We start from the raw sequence: 10,753 nt of genomic DNA, 5'->3' as shown, positions 1-10,753 counted from the left end.
AAATATTGTGGAGATGCTACGAGGGTGCTATTTATTGAGCATTCATTATCCAGAACTGAGCACCACACTGGATTCTTTATTCATATGTATCACTGCAGAATCCTATGAAGTGTGTTTTATTCCCTTCACTTCCCAGATGAGGAAGCTGAAGATTACAAAATTTACAAGGGCACCCCTGACCTGATACCTTAGCTCATAAGATGCCTTGGTGCAAATTAGAAAAATGTCTCTCCAGATGGAAGTAAACCAGGGTGTATGGTTTAGCAAACAATTGATGTCTCTGTTTTATTAAGAAAAATAAACCTCTTCTTGCAAGTGAAAACAGCTTTTGTGTCAGGGTACTATATTTAACCAGCAGAATAAGGGCTGGGTTTCAGATCCTGCTCACTTCTCGAGTCTAACATTCTTGAACAGTGAACATCCTTCACAACCGTACCCAGCAGCTCTGCAGCACACAGGAAAGAAAGAACAGAGCTGGAACTTGAATCTGTGGGGTTTGGAGTTTGTGATCCTACAACAAGCAACTGTCCCTTTAAATGTGATCGATGTCCACAAGGAGAGGGCTATTTCTTGAAAGCAATTGAGAATGCCTAGCAGTTAGGTGGCCTTAGTAGTAAAGAACCTGCCTGTCAATGCAGGAGATTTAGAGATGTGAATTCGATCCCTGGGTCAGGAAGATCCCCTGGAGGAGGGCATGGCAACCCACTCCAATATTCTTGCCTGAAGAATCCCAAGGACAGAGGGGCCTGGCGGGCTACAGTCCATAGCGTCACAAAGAGCTGGACACGACTGAAGTGACTTAGCTCACATGCTTGGAGGTCAAGTATTGATACGGTATCAGTGAGCCTCAGAATACCTCCTGTAACTTTGCACCCCAAAGCCACTCTGGATCCACCTGTTGCTGAATGGTTTGATACCCTGAGAACATGTTGAAAGGCAGGACAGCACAGCCCACCCTACCAATCCTCAGGGAGCCAGGGGAACAGCTGAGCACCCAGTTCTCCCAGCCCTACTTCCATCTCTTCTCTGCCTCCCCGACATGTGCCCCAGGATAATCATTTGAAACACAGACCTTCAGTGTTACCTGAGCCTCTCACAGCATCATTAAATCAAATCTCCAAATGAGCAAATGTGCAGAGTTCATGAAGCAAACCATGAAATAGATCCAGGTATCTGAGCCTCGTTCTCACAGTTCACGGCCCCTTCCCAGAGACACACCCACTCCTTGTGTCGCTTGGGCTTTCCCGCACTCAATCAAAGCTCCCATCCTTTAATTTGGAGTTGCCTTTTTTGGGATTCAGACTCCACTGACACAGCAGGCTGAGAAATCCCAGCGAGACTTTTAAAGTTACAGCACCACAAACCCTTTCAGCTACATCGCTGCAGCTTAAACTTTTAGATTGGTTCATTGAGACACTCAGAGATCTCTGGGCCAAGTCTTGCCATCTCCAGATGAGAACACCATGGGGGAGAGGGGCAGAGATGCACTGAGTCTCTTGCATCTCCTGCCTTGGCAGGCAGATTCTTTACCTCTGTACCACTGGGGAAGCCAACTCCTCTCAGAAGTACCAGGATAATAGTATTTGATGCAAATTTCCTGAGTTGTTTTGCAGTTGTGAAACACCCCCTACCAAATGGAAGAGGTTAGCTTCCTGATGACCGTGAGGATGGGCACTAAGCCCCAGGCCTCTCAGAGTCTAAGGACCGAAAGTTAGCCCTGTGACACTACCCTGCGCCCTTGCCATCAACCAACCAGGGAATCGTGCTTGAGCTGATCAGGTATCTGCAACCCTTGCTCCTCCCTCATCTAACTTTTAAAAATGCTTTGCTGAAATCTTTTGGGGAGCACAAGGCTTTTTACAGAGCAAGAGACACCTTGTCTTCCTTACATGACCTTGCAAGCTTTTCCCTGTTCCAGACTCCGTTTCAGTTTGTTTGGCCTCTTTGTGTGGGGGGGCACAGGAACTTGGTTAACACTGCTATGCGATTTTCCCAACCTGAAGCTAAATCCCAGGCAACATTTTGTTTCATCTATATCCTTATTACCTGTTACCTGTGATGAAAACTATTTTTTTTTTCATGAAGACTTGTTTAATTTTAGCCCTGATCTAACTGCTCTAGCTTTTCTTTAATAACAGAATTAAATAACAATATATATTTTTTTCTTTTTAAGAATTCGAAAACTAACAGATATATCCTGGGACTGAGATCTAAGGGCTTTCTGTTTTGTTTTGGAGGGGAGGGGTGGTGTGGGGAGAACAAAGGAAGGAAGTGGAATTCAAATTGTGCAGGAGGACACACAGCTGAGAAATACTGGTAATTACTTCCCCCCCCTCCCCAGATCTTCTCCAGACCCCCTAAAGCGGGCTGCCCTCCCGCCCTGGATCTCAGGGTGACATGAACATTGCCATCTGCCACTCACAAAAGAAGCTAGGTTTAAGCGATCGCTTAGACCAATTGCCGTTTTTTTCTGGCTCAGAATCTCCAGCAGATGGGAGACTGCGGGCTGGAGGGTTGTGCACCTCGCCTATCCCCCCACCCTCAGCCCAGCAGCAGGGTTTACTTCAATTCCAAGTGACTCAACCAACTCTCCCCGCCAGGCGCAGCCTAAACACTGCCCACTTGGCAGAGGGAGGGGGTGTTCCACCGTCGTTCAGGGACCGGGTGGCCCTGAAAGGAACAGCCCAGGTCCCCTCCTTTGCTGCTTGGGGAGCAGTGCAGGGGGCACAGCGGCATGCAGGCGAGTCATCCCCGGGTGCAAACACGTCTCCCCCGCCTCGCGGCCCGCCCTCCTGCAGAACACAGCCACATGCTACGCTAAGGGTAGCAGAGGCTGGAGAGCCTGTTTTCCCTCGGGGGAGGCTAATCACAAACAAGGCCATGTGCGCACGGTACACGGGGATCCCTTCATCCTCGCAGTGACGCAGCTGCAGCTGAGGCGGGGTGCGGGGAGCAGCTGCGAGAGGCCACACAGCTGCGCACCCAGGGTCTGGGTGGGGTGTCTGGTGGGTCCCCGGCTTGGTAGGAGGCCCAGCGGCCCCAGACCGCAGTCACTCCCAGGAAAGAGTGCTCTTGGCTGGCTCATCGTTTCAATCCACACACATTTAACCAGGCTCAGGACTGGCTGCTAAAGAAATCGGTGTTGGCGAGGGTGTGGTATAATGCCTAAGTATGGTCTCTAGTCGGAGAAGGCAATGGCAAGCCACTCCAGTACTCTTGCCTAGAAAATCCCATGGATGGAGGAGCCTGGTAGGCTGCAGTCCGTGGGGTCGCTAAAGGTCGGACACGACTGAGCGACTTCACTTTCACTTTTCACTTTCACACATTGGAGAAGGAAATGGCAACCCACTCCAGTGTTCTTGCCTGGAGAATCCCAGGGATGGGGGAGCCTGGTCGGCTTCCCTCTATGGGGTCACACAGAGTCGGACACGACTGAAGTGACTTAGCAGCAGCAGCAGCAGCATGGTCTCCAGTCTCCCGGAACTCACAGACTAGTTGCAAAGACAAGAAAGCAATAAATGAATGATGACTTTTATTTCTAGTTATTTTAGAGCTTCCCTTTAAACATGATTAAACAAAATTTAATGTTAATCAATACAGCTACTTTCCTCTGTAGAAATGCAAGGAGCAGAGAATGTGTTAACTCGGATCAGCCTCTCTTGGGTCTTCCCAGGCGGCTCAGTGGTGAAGAATTTGCCTGCAGTGCAGGAGCCAGGGTTTGACCCCTGGGTGGGGAAGATCCCCTAGAGAAGGGAATGGCAACCCACTCCAGTATTCTTGCCTAGGAAATCCCACGGACTAAAGAAGCTGGCAGGCTACAGTCTATTGGGCCTCAAAAGAGTCAGACACAACTTAGTGACTAAACAACAATAACAGCCTCTCTTGCCTCATATGGTATTCGAAGAGCAAGATTTTCTTCCTATCATCCTATGCTGGTGGGTGGATTTTTCTAGTACTCCTATCTTTAGCTTTGGGTTTAGACCGTCAAAAGTTCTAAACCCAATTGAGGGATGCCACCTTCAACTTACAACAAAGCATAGGTTTAAGATTTTCTTGCCTGTTCCTGGCTGGATCTCAAAAACTAGTTATCCCCATCCTCTTAACCCCCAGAAAATTTTTAGTATTTGCTTATGTTCCCAAAAATCTGACTTTTAGAGATGCTTTGTTTTTGACCCTGAGGACACATTTTGCCTTCTTATGAGCTCAGTGGTGCATTTAAAAGAAAAGTGTGTTATATTTTATCCATCATCCACAGGATTTTATTAGACAGTGCTTTCAAGTAACCTTGTCAAGTAAGTTGAGTGTTCCTTTTCAGATGATGTATTGCCTATATTGAACTGTTGATATTCATATTCTATACATCTAAAACCCTATAAAACAAATATTTTGTCCCAATTGAAACAGGACTGCCCTGACAGAGCCTTAAGTTCTCATCATGGTTCTCAGTCTCCTACATCTTTGAAAGTAAGGATCTGGTTTTTAAAGTCAATGATGTTTTTCTATATATTTACTTTCCTAATTCTGACCTAATGGCCGAATATCACTTTTGTGTTAAGAGCTCTTGGAAAACTTCTTGGCAAGGTTAAATTCTAAGCAAAATGTTTCAATCAACTTACAAACACAAAGAAATATTCAATTTATATTGGAAATGATGAGCTCATCACTAGACTTTGCTGTATGAATAAAAGACCCTGAACAATACTACTTTTAAGAACCTGAAAACCATTTTGGTTTTATAACCACTAATCCTATCTTTTCAGTTTCTCACTTGCCAAAACACAGCCTATAAAAATGTTACTGTTAGAGCCAAGATAGAAGAAACTCTGTGACAAAATATGCCATCCAGGGGATAAAAGAATCTTAAACCTGGAATGAAAAGATTATTTAATCTAGCTGCATCAATTTTCAGACGACACAGGAGAATCTCAGGGAATGAAGTGATTGCCCAGTGTCACATGATGGTCACATGATAGAGCTGTCTTCTACCTGCAAGGTCAGGGGTCACATGACCTGAGCCCAATCCAGTCTTCTTCCAAACCCATCTCAGGTATTCTGAGCATATGTGTGTAAGTTTGCAGCTTTTTGTATTCAAATACACAGCACCTCCAAATAATCTGAATCAGGTATAATAGGCAATTTATTTATAAGTACTAATATTTATAATAGTTATAAGTACTAAGTATTTATTAATAAGTACTAAATACTTATTATGTGCCTACTAGATGTGGAGTGTCTACCATGTACCAGGTACTATGTTTGACTCTGAAGGTAAAATGTTCACCAACCTAGACAAAGACCCCACCCTTAGGAGCTTATATTGAAGATTTTAGGACTTGATCACCATCTAGCATCCCATGAATTTAAAATGACAATCTCTTTTCTTCCCCAGGGTTTCATAGCTAGCTTCCAAAGAGGCATATCTATTTAAAAATCTCAAAATGGAACTTCTCTGGTGGGACACTGAATAAGAATCCGTCTGCCAATGCAGGGGGCACGGGTCCAATCCCTGGTTCAGGAAGATTCCAGATGCCACAGAGTAACTAAATTCGTGTGCCACAAATACTGAGCACACATGTTGCAGTTACTGGAGCCCAAGTGCCTATAGCCCGTGCTCCACAACAAAAGAAGCCAGGGTAATGAGAAACCTGAGCACTGAAACTATAGAGTAGCCCCCTCTCACTGCAACTAGAGAAAAGCCTGCACATCAGTGAAGACTCAGCGCAGCCACACAAAAATCTCAAAATAGAGAGACTCTGATCCCTTTCTCCATTCTTGTTTCCTGGATAGTGTTCCATTTGTCCACACTTGTAAAGGAAGCTATCCTCAAAAATCCAAGACTATGTTCCCCTCTCCACCTCGCTCACTACCACACACACAAACACTCACAGTCCTAGGACAGGTGATCTTCAGCGATGCAGCAATGCACCTAAGGGAGCCTGTCTTCTCAAAGGAACCGGCAAAGCAACTCCAGACAACAGACACCTACTCTTCTGGAGCAGAGGTAGAGTTGGTCGATACTGCCATCAGTAATCCAAAGGGAATTTCCTGCCAATTTACTATGTAGGAAAGATATAAATACAAATATAATCTCTGGGTGAGTACACACATTCATAATGAAAAATTTTCAAATGGAAAGGGATTAACTGTTTCAAAGGTTTTGAGATTGTTTTCCAGAGTGTAAATGGTGAGAGAGAATTAGATAGAGACGTCGAGTCCTGAAGACAGAAACTTAGGGCTTCCCTGGTGGCTCAGACAGTAAAGAAAATGCCTGCGATGCAGGAGACCTGGGTTCAATCCCTGGGTCAGGAAGATCCCCTGGAATGGCTGCCCACTACAGTATTGTTGCCTGGTGAATCTCATGGACAGAGGAGCCTGGCAGATTACATACAGTCCATGGGGTCACAGTGAAAGAGCCGGGCACAACTGAGCAACTAACTCTTTCACTTTCATCAAGTACAAAAGATGTTTGAGAAAGATAATGACTTGATCATAGTTGAGTCTTAGGAAGGGGAACCAGACATTAGTAGAACAGACTGGAGGAGAAGGACTGTGGAGACAAGTTGACCAACAGGAGGCCATCATAATAAGTCAGGTGAAGTGATGAGAATCTGACCTAAAATAATGAGGAAGAAATGGCATCCCAATCCAGTATGCTTGGATGGAGAATCCCATGGATTGAGGAGCCTGGCTGGCTACAGTTAATGGGGTCTTGAAAAGTTGAAAACTGAGTGACTAAGCATACAACACGCACTATAGATGGAAAAAGAAGGCAGCTTTCTCAATTTGAGTTGCATTTGCTGAGTTAATTCTGCATGTTGATAAATACATTTGATATAGGGGCAAATGAGAAAGGTACTCATTTTTTTATTTTTTCATTTGTGACTGATTTCTGTTGCTGGGGAGCAGAAGCAGGAATGGGCAAATATTCAACTAATAGGATATTAGTTGAATACTTGCAACTAGAATCAGTTCAGTTCAGTTCAGTCCAGTTGCTCAGTCATGTCCGACTCTCCGCGACCCCACGAATCACAGCACGCCAGGCCTCCCTGTCCATCACCAACTCCCGGAGTTCACTCAAACTCATGTCCATCGAGTCAGTGATGCCATCCAGCCATCTCATTCTCTGTCATCCCCTTCTCCTCCTGCCCCCAATCCTTCCCAGCATCAGAGTCTTTTCCAGTGAGTCAACTCATCACATGAGGAATGGTATAATTAAGTATGAATTAAATGATAATTATAAAGTAATAGAATCTAATATCAACTGTCCAGTTCACCACAGACATGAAGATATTCTGAGTTTTTTTCAATGGACAACAAACATTCATAATTAAACCAATAATGATGATATTAATAGTCTTTGTCCCAATGCCATAAAATATAATTGAGTGAGTTTTCTCCTAAGGATCCCAACATTAAAAGAAGTGACCCCACCAAAATAACTTATCATCTAGTTTGGACTAGATGAACATAGATATCTCTTTTGTTTGCTGAGGATTCAGCACCCTTCCATCTGAGTGAAAGGAAATTTGAACTTTCTCTGGTGGCTCAGATGGTAAAGAATCCACCTGCCAAGCGGGAGACCTGGGTTCATTCCCTGGGTTGGAAAGATCCCCTGGAGGAGGGCATGGCAACCCTCTCCAGTATTCTTGCCTGGAGAGTCCCTATGAACAGAGGAGCCTGGTGGGCTGCAGTCCATGGGGTTGCAGTTGGACATGACTGAGGGACCAAGCACAGACAGACAGAACTTCCCTGATGGCTCAGTGGTAACGAGTCTTCCTGTCAACGTAGGAGACATGGGTTCTATATTTGGTCCGGGAAGATCCTACATGCCACGCGTGGAGCAACTAAGCCTGTGATCCACAGTTATTGAGCCTGTGCGCTAGAGTCAGCGAACTGCAACCAATGAACTCTGTGCACCCAAGACCCTCCAAGAGAAGCACTGCAATGAGAAGCCCACATACCGCAACTAGAGAGTAGCCCACACAGCAATGAAGATTCAGCACAGCCAAAAATAAACAGATAAGAATAATTATCAACTGAAAAAAGAATTTAACTTTCCTGAATGTTGACAAAGGCCTCCCTGGAGAAAAATCTATTTCCAACTTTTTGCCTCAGGCTGGGATGTTGAGAAATTTCTGTCAGAAACACAAAGTACACAAACATAGATTGTTAAGATGTGTGCAATCTGAAAACTTAATGTATCGACAGAGTAATTCCTCTGTGTGGGAAAACCACATGAATTCTGTGATAATCATTTGTGAAAGAAAGAAAAATGTGTTGTGTTTCAGAACAGAGTGAAAGGATTTTGCTCAGTAACATAAAAATCACTATTAGAGTAGGGGGAAACATGAATCCCAAAGCAACTATTAAAATGAGGACAATAACAAATAATGATCCCTCCATAAATTTACTCTGATGGTTATACCTTGTGGTCCATCTTTTGCCAAACTGTCAGCAGCAAGACATGCAGACAGACGTAAGCTTTAAACTGTTTAACCCCACCTAGGAGTGAAATTAGGCAACGAGTTCTGACGACAGTGAAATGGTGCCGATCCCTCCTCTGTGATGTCATGGTTCTCTTCTCATCAGAGAATAATCTCAAATTCCTCTGCAACGCCCTTTGTTTCTACAACTTTGGGTGGATATTATATATAAAAAACACAAGTGTGTCTCCTTTGACATTAGAAATGATTGCATCATTCACAGGGTCCCCTCCCTGCCTTTGAAATAAAATAACTTCCCTCTTCTCATTTCCACAGGTAAAGGATGGCAGAAGAGACTTCACATAGACTATAGGGGGAAAAAAAGTTGATATTCTAGGTGGAAAAAGCATCATAACAGAATACAAACAGTGACTTCCCTGGAGGTCTGGGGGTTCCGAGGCAGGGGATGTGGGTTCGAACCCTGACTGGGAAACCAAGGTCTTAGGGTCTTAGGTGCTACACAGTGCAGCCAAAAGTCTAAAAAATGATAATTAATTAATGATATAAAAATAAACCAGAAGATTAGAAGAAGGCAGTTAACTTAATGGGATCCATAGGCAAAAAAGAACCTCCCATCAAAAGGAGAGCTTCTTAAGAGTCCATTACCTATTGGGGATTGTTCTGTGTTACATGCTGTCTTTATTTTGCTAAGAGCAAAGAATGAGAGGTTAAGAACTAATGGGTCTAGAATTCCATTAGGTCCTAGGTTATTATCTCCATCACTCAACCAGAGCTGCTGTTCATTTGTCCTGTGAGAGCTCAAGGCAGTGGAGATTCACCTACCCCTATGGCCAAGGCTCAGAGGAGAGGAGAGAGCACTGGCCTAACTTAGTGTCTTCTGAGTGTAAGAGTACATATGTTCTTTGGTCAGAAAGAGAAGGAAAAGGGTGGAGAAAGACACAGCAGGGAAGAGTGGGTAAAAATAAATAATGATAAGTAAATAATGACTCCGCCATTAAGCCAGATATGAAAGAGATTTGCAAAGCATGTAAAATGTCACTCTTCTTATTGGCCTTTTTGTTTGGAAAAATATGTTTTTTTTTTCATTAAGTGTGTATATTATTACATAATTGGTTTATTGTTAGTATGTTTAAATAAAATATATTTTTTTCTAAGAAAACTTAGGAAATTAAAAATTTCTACATGATAAATATACATAGATATAAACCACATAAGCAAAATTTCTATGGAGTCCCCAATAATTTTTTTAAGTTTTTTATTTATTAAAAAAATAGTTTTCCCAATAATTTTTAAGGAAAAAAGTTTGAAAACTTCTAACCTAAGATGACTATGCTTCCATTATCTTTCATTTTTAATATTGTGTCTGATAATTATGCAGAACGTTTGCTATATTTTGTTTGTGAAATGATAATAGTAGAAAATATTTTACATCACAATGTAATTCTATGATAATGGAAAATTAGAACATAAATGTGGGGGAAAATAAATAGTATTGGTTGAAAACAAAAATAAATAAATAATGACAAGTATTCTACAGTATTTACAATCTACGTGCTTTCCTATGCACTTTCTCATTTGCTATAATGGTGCCATGTTAAGTCACTTCAGTCATGTCCAACTCTTTGCCACCTTATCGACTATAGCCCATCAGGTCCTCTGTCCATGGGATTCTCCAGGCAAGAATACTGGAGTGGGCTGCCATGCCTTCCTCCAGGGGATCTTCCCAACCCAGGGATTGAATGCACATCTTTTATGTCTTCTACATTAGCAGGCAGGTTCTTTATCACCAGTGCCATCATTCTGTATTTTTAATATGTACTGGATTTGTTTGTTTGTTTGTTTTGCCACACTACATGGCATTTAGAATCTTAGTTCATTGAAGAGGGATCGAACGCATGCACCCTGCATTAGGAGCAATGAATCTTAACCACTGGGCCACCAGGGAAGTCCCAATACACACTATTATCTTAGATAACAAAATTAAGATTTAGAAAGGATAAGTACTTTGTCCAAAATTGAGTGGGAAATCAAACACAAAATCTTTACTCCAATCTTTTTCTTTTTTCCCTGGAACACAAGACTTTTAGATTTCATGTGGGGATCAATTTCTTTGTGGATGTTTAATGGCCAGTTATCTCAGATGAACAAACACCCATTTTTCTGGATGCTATAATTAAAGTCTTCTTTTTCCCAACCAATTTTAACTCTACCATTGGAGAACTAGTTGTTAGTTCAGCCCGTTCCCAACTAGCAGACCGTGACAAAGATTGGAGGGGAGGTGTGCAGCGCCGATAAAGACTTGGGAAGAT

The sequence above is a fragment of the Moschus berezovskii genome, chromosome 16, assembly GCF_049115385.1.
Source record: "Moschus berezovskii isolate FMDL1 chromosome 16, NW_MosBer_1.0, whole genome shotgun sequence".
NCBI lineage: Eukaryota > Metazoa > Chordata > Mammalia > Artiodactyla > Moschidae > Moschus > Moschus berezovskii.
This window is presented reverse-complemented; position numbering follows the sequence as displayed.